This window comes from Salmo salar, chromosome ssa29, assembly GCF_905237065.1.
Source record: "Salmo salar chromosome ssa29, Ssal_v3.1, whole genome shotgun sequence".
Lineage (NCBI taxonomy): Eukaryota > Metazoa > Chordata > Actinopteri > Salmoniformes > Salmonidae > Salmo > Salmo salar.
The window spans coordinates 11432989-11440000 of record NC_059470.1 but is presented as its reverse complement, the minus strand read 5'-3'; the positions used below and the strand labels follow the sequence as shown (position 1 = coordinate 11440000).

The window sequence follows — 7012 nt, the reverse complement described above, 5'->3', positions numbered from 1 at the left end:
ACCGTCTCGTTTTCTCTCTCTCTCATTCGCTCTCTCTGTTTCTTGTATGGTGGATCAGAACTATGAAGATGAAAAAGGCCTTTTCATGATCAGGATCTGCTTATGCTGCTTAATGAGGTAGTCTCGCATCGCTCTCCTGGTTCCATTGGAGTTTTCACTGGTCAGGTCACATGGTCAGGGAAACTCAGGGCCCTAGGTCCACCGTCGATAACCCATCCGTGTTTGAGGGATGTTAGGGTGTCACATCAGTGCCCTATCCGGTTAGGGTAGTCTGACTCTCCGGCTAGGGGAGAGAGACCTCTGGCTCTAGTATTACCATTGTGCTACATCCCAAATGGCACCCTATTCCCTACACTCTTAGAACAAAAGGTGCTATCTATAACCTAAAAGAGTTCTTCAGCTGTCCCCATAGGAGAACCCTTTGAATACCAATTTTTGGTTCAAGGTAGAACCATTTTGGTTCCATGTAAAACCCTTTCCACAGACGGTTCTACCTGGAACCTAAAAGGGTTCTACCTGGAACCAAAAAGGTTTATCCTATGGGGACAGCCAAAGAACCCTTTTGGAACCCTTTTTTTCTATGAGTGTATGTAGTGCACTACTTTTGACCAGGTCAAGAAAAAAGTAGTGGACTCTATAGGGAATAGTGTGCCATTTGTGACACATACATAGTATGTATTGGAGTTGTTTGCAGCCATGGCATAAGGGGATAAATAAATCACACTCTTACAAAAAAATGGTTCCAAAAGGGTACTTCAGCTGTCCCCATAGAAGAAACCTTTTTTGGTTCCAGGTAAAACCCTTTTTGGTTCCATGTAGAATCCTTTCCAAAACAGTTCTACTTGGAACCATAGGATTCTACCTGGAACCAACAAGGGTTCTTCAAAGGGTTCAACAAGGGTTCTTCTTCTAGATCAGTTCTAGATAGGTTCTAGATGTCTGACAGATATTGGTGACTTAGAGAGGACAGACTGTGTGTTCCACAACATGCTGTCTAAGCGCAACAGCTTTGTCTGTGAGAAGCATAGTGAACAATCAGTCCATTCTACGGTACATACAGTACAGCATAGGGTTACAAAACTACGCTAACTTTCCCAAAATTCCCAGGAAGAAGCAACATGGTGATTGAACGTTGTGTTAGACACAGAAACACAGTAGGTGTAGACTTTACCATGAAATGCTTGCTTAGGAGCCCTTCCCAATGATACAGAGTGAAAAAAAATGTAAAAAGAGGAATAAAATACACAGGAATTAAGCTATATACAGGGAGTACCAATACCAGATTAATTTGCAGGAGTACGGGGTACAATATATTCGGTAGATATGTACATAGTGGTGTAGTGGTGCCTAGAGAAGTAGGCATGCTTATATTTTCACCAAAATTTTCCAAAAGGCGCCCGCTGTGAAAAATTCTATGAGAAACAGTGACATACACTCTGAACAGGGATGGGCAAACATGACAAAATACAGTTAGAAAATACAGATACAAAATACCATAAAAATCAATGTTTGTATTTTGTAATGCATTTGAATCAATGTTTGTATTTTGTAATGCATTTGATTAAAATACAAAAATGCATTTGCAAGTAGCTGGCCCAAACAGCAACAACATTCTCAGTAACGGTTACAAAAAAAAACGTTTTACTTGCTATGATTGTGATATGTTGTTGGTTAACTACCTTAGTTGAGCAAGATTTTCAAGTAGATTAAAGTCAGAACTGTAACTCGGCCACTCAGGAACATTCACTGTCTCCATGGTAAGCAACTCTAGTGTAGATTTGGCCTTGTGTTTTAGGTTATTGTCCTGCTGAAAAGTGAATTAATTTCCCAGTGTCTGGTGGAAAGCAGACTGAACCTGGTTTAGCCTGTACTTAGCTCCATTCCTTTATTTTTTATCCTGAAAAACTCCCCAGTACTTGACAATTACAGGCATACCCATAACATGATGCATTATGCTTGAAAATATGGAGAGTGGTAGTCAGTAATGTGTTGTATTGGAATTTCCCCATAACATAACAAAAAAATATTGCTTTGCTGCATTTTTCGCAGTATTTCCTTCTTTTCACTCTGTTAACAAGGTTAGTATTGTGCAGTAACTACAAAGTTGTTGATCCCTCCTCAGTTTTTTCCTATCACAGCCCCTAAGGTCGATATCCTCTCCCCCCGGAAGTCAAATTAGCATAATACAAAAATCCCCATAAAAATCTGTCAGTTTAAGCTAGCGATACTGTATGTTGCACTTCCGCATCTGCGGTGAAAGCCCTAGAGCGGTGTTTGTCAGACCATCTGCCAACTTCTGTCTGTAGCGTCCGAACAGTTACACACCCCTCTGTGGAAAGGTGGGAATCTCACAAACACGCAGATATCGGTTGTTTTGCTCTAGGATGCCCACAGGCCTCACAAGACTCTTCTGAAGGTCCCCCAGTACCAGTTGAACAAATTTATGGAGTACTGTATATAAAAAATAAGGGGCTAAATACATGTTAAAAACAACAACAAATGTTTCCTGATCTTTATTATATCTCTCAGATATAGGACATACACTTCAGAACAAACTTCCTTTTTATTTTATGGGGGAACTATCTGTTGTTCTATGTATGGAACTTGTTATTCAATGCGTTTGTTTGGTTCTAATAGCAGTAAGGCTCGAAAACGCATTCATAAAAAAAATATATATATATATATATATTACAATTCAAAATCAAATAGCAACGTGATCCTTGGTATGACCTTCTTAAAACAATTCCGTATAGCTTAGTAGAATCCCCCTCCCCCGCTTAGACATGGCTTACTCTTATGGGTTTTAATCTCTGTAACTGTTTTAAAGTTATTATTGGCCTCAGGGTGAAATCCCTGAGTGGTTTCCTTCCTCTCCGGAAACTGAGTTAGGAAAGACGCCTGTATCTTTGTAGTGACTGGGTGTATTGATAAACCATCAAAAGTGTAATTAATAACTTCACCATGCTCATTCAATGTCAGATTTTTTTTTACCCATCTACCAATAGGTGCCCTTCTTTGCGAGGCATGGGATAATCTCCCTGGTCTTTATGGTTGAATCTGCGTTTGAAATTCACTGCTGGACTGAGGGACCTTACAGATAATAGTTTGGGTGTGGTACAGTGATGAGGTAGTTATTCAAAAATCATGTTAAACACTATAATTGCACACAGAGTGAGTTCATGCAACTTATTATGTGACTTGTTAAACACATTGTTACTCCTTAATGTATTTAGGCTCTTGCTATGACAAAGGAGTTGAATACTTATTGACTCAAGACATTTCAGCTTTTCATCTTTTATAAATGAGTCAACATTTCTGGAAAAACATTTCCAATTTGATGTGATATGGTATTGTGTGTAGGTCAGTGACAAAAAATCCTAATATAATCTGTTTTAAATTTGGGCTGTAACACAACCAATTTGTGGAAAAAGTCAAGGGGTGTGAATACTTTTTGAAGGCACTGTCAAAAGTTCAGTACCTGTCAAAAGTTTGGACACACCTACTCATTCAAGGGTTTTTCTCTTTTTTTTAAAGTATTTTCTACATTGTAGAATAATATTGAAGACATCAAAACTATGAAATAACACATCATGTACAGTGGCTTGTGAAAGTATTCATCCCCATTGGCATTTTCCCTATTATGTTGCCTTACAACCTGGAATTAAAATATATATTTTTTTTGGGGGGGGGGGGGGGTTATTTACACAACATGCCTACCACTTTGAAGATGCAAATATTTTTTATTGTGAAACAAACAAGAAATAAGACCAAAAAAAAACAGAACTTGAGCGTGCATAACTATTAATCCCCCCTGAAGTCAATACTTTGTAGAGCCACCTTTTGCAGCAATTACAGCTGCAAGTCTCTTGGGGTATGTCTCTAAGCTTGGCACATCGAGCCACTGGGATTTTTGCCCATTCTTCAAGGCAAAACTGCTCCAGCTCCTTCAAGTTGGATGGGTTCCGCTGGTGTACAGCAATCTTTAAGTCATACCACAGATTCTCAATTGGATTGAGGTCTGGGCTTTGACTAGGCCATTCCAAGACATGTAAATGTTTCCCCTTAAACCACACAAGTGTTGCTTTAGCAGTATGCTTAGGGTCATTGTCCTGCTGGAAGGTGAACCTCTGTCCCAGTCTCAAATCTCTGGAAGACTGAAACAGGTTTCCCTCAAGAATCCCTGTATTTAGCGCCATTCATCATTCCTTCAATTCTGACCAGTTTCCCAATCCCTGCCGATGAAAAACCTCCTCACAGCATGATGCTGCCACCACCATGCTTCACTGTGGAGATGGTGTTCTCGGGGTGATGAGAGGTGTTGGGTTTGCGCCAGACATAGCGTTTTCCTTGATGGCCAAAAAGCTAAATTTTTGGCTCATCTGACCAGAATACCTTCTTCCATATGTTTGGGGAGTCTCCCACATGCCTTTTGGCGAACACCAAACGTGTTTGCTTATTTTTTTCTTTAAGCAATGGCTTTTTTTCTGGCCACTCTTCCATAAAGGCCAACTCTGTGGAGTGTAGGCTTAAAGTGGTCCTATGAACAGATACTCCAGTCTCCGCTGTGGAGCTTTGCAACTCTTTCAGGGTTTATCTTCGATCTCTTTGATGCCTCTCTGATTAATGCCCTCCTTGCCTGGTCCGTGAGTTTTGGTGGGCAGCCCTCCCTTGGCAGGTTTGTTGTGGTGCCATATTCTTTCCATTTTTTAATAATGGATTTAATGGTGCTCCGTGAGATGTTCAAAGTTTTTGATATTTTTTTATAACTCAAACCTGATCTGTACTTCTCCAAAACATTGTCCCTGACCTGTTTGGAGAGCTCCTTGGGCTTCATGGTGCCGCTTGCTTGGTGGTGCCCCTTTCTTAGTGGTGTGGCAGACTGGGGCCTTTCAGAACAGGTGTATATATGCTGAGTTCATGTAACACTTAAATAACGTCCACCTGTGTGCAATCTAACTAATTATGTGACTCCTGAAGGTAAATGGTTGCACCAGATCTTATTTAGGGGCTTCATAGCAAGGGGAGTGAATTACATATGCATGCACCACTTTTCCGTTTTTGAATTTTAGAAAAAATTATATTTTCACTTCACCAATTTGGACTATTTTGTGTATGTCCATTACATGAAATCCAAATGAAAATCTATTTAAATTATGGGTTGTAATGCAACAAAATAGGAAAAACACCAAGGGGGATGAATACTTTTACAAGGCACTGTAGTAAGCAAAAAAGTGTTAAACAAATCAAAATATATTTTATATTTTTCAAAGTAGCCACCCTTTGCCTTGATGACAGCTTTGTACACTCTTGGCATTCTCTCAACCAGCTTCACTTGGAATGCTTTTCCAACAGTTTTGAAGGAGTTCCCACATATGCTGAGCACTTGTTGGCTGTTTTTCCTTCACTCTGCGGTCCAACTCATCCCAAACCATCTCAATTGGGTTGAGGTCGGGTGATTGTGGAGGCCAGGTCATTTGATGCAGCACTACATCACTCTCCTTCTTGGTCAAATAACCCTTACACAGCCTGGAGGTGTGTTGGGTCATTGTCCGGTTGAAAAACAAATAATAGCCCCACTAAGCACGAACAAGATGGGATGGCGTATCGCTGCAGAATGCTGTGGTAGCCATGCTGGTGTGCCTTGAAATCAAAATAAATCACTGAAAGTGTCACCAGCAAAGCACCCCCCCCACCATCACACCTCCTCCTCCATGCTTCATGGTGGGAACCACACATGCAGAGATCTTCCGTTCACTTACTCTGCGTCTCATGAAGACACGGCCGTTGGAACCAAAAATCTCAAATTCGGACTAATCAGACCAAAGGACAGATCTCCAACGGTCTAATGTCCATTGCTTGTGTTTTTTGGTCCAAGCAAGTGTCATCTTTTTATTGGTGTCCTTTAGTAGTGGTTTCTTTTGCAGCAATTTCACCATGAAGACCTGATTCATGCAGTCTACTCTGAACAGTTGATGTCGAGGTGTGTCTGTTACTTGAACTCTTTCAAGCATTTATTTGGGCTGCAATTTCTGAGGCTGGTAACTCTAATGAACATATCTTCTGCAGCAGAGGTAACTCCGGGTCTTCCTTTCCTGTGGTGGTCCTCATGAGAGTCAGTTTCGCCATAGCGCTTGATGGTTTTTGCGACTGCACTTGGAGAAACTTTCAAAGTTCTTTACATTTTCTGAATTGACTGACCTTCATGTCTTAAAGTAATGATGGACTGTCATTTCTCTTTGCTTATTTTAGCTGTTCTTGCCATAATATGGACTTGGTCTTTTGCCAAATAGGGCAATCTTCTGTATACCACCCCTACCTTGTCACAACACAACTGATTGGCTCAAACGCATTAAGAAGGAAAGAAATTGCACAAATTAACTTTTAACAAGGCACACCTGTTAATTAAAACTACCTCATGAAGCTGTTTGAGAGAATGCCAAGAGTGTGGAAAGCTGTCAAGGTTGTCAAGGGTGGCTACTTTAAAGAATCTCAAATATAATATTTACCACTATTTGGGTTGTTACATGATTCCATATGTTTTTTTTTCATCGTTTTGATGTCTTCACTATTATTCTACAATGTAGAAAATAGTAAAAATACAGAAAAACCCTGGAATGAGTAGGTGTGTCCAAACTTTTGATTGGTATTGTATTGTATGTGAGTGTGTGGGTTTTACGTGAGAGTGTCAATGTAGGACTAAGTTTGAATCCTACTACACCGGCTCTGACGCTGGTCGGATGTGGCAGGGCTCGAAAGATTTATGGACTAAAAAGGGAAACCCAGCCTCAAGCTACCAGATGAGCTAAATGCCTTTTCTGCTCACTTCAAGGCAAGCAACACTGAAGCATGCATGAGAGCACCAGCTTTTCCGGACGACTGTGTGATCATGCTCTCCGTAGCCGATGTGAGCAAGACCTTTAAACAGGTCAACATTCACAAAGACTTGGGGCCAGATGTATTACCAGATCGTGTACTCAAAGCATGCGCTGACCAACTAGCAATTGTCTTCACT

General features: G+C 40.6%; 1 protein-coding gene across 8 annotated transcripts in view; it reads left to right on the top strand.

Moving 5' to 3' along the window:
* cacnb2a (calcium channel, voltage-dependent, beta 2a) overlaps positions 1 to 7012 on the top strand; it is a 111681-nt gene that overhangs the window by 69607 nt on the left and 35062 nt on the right.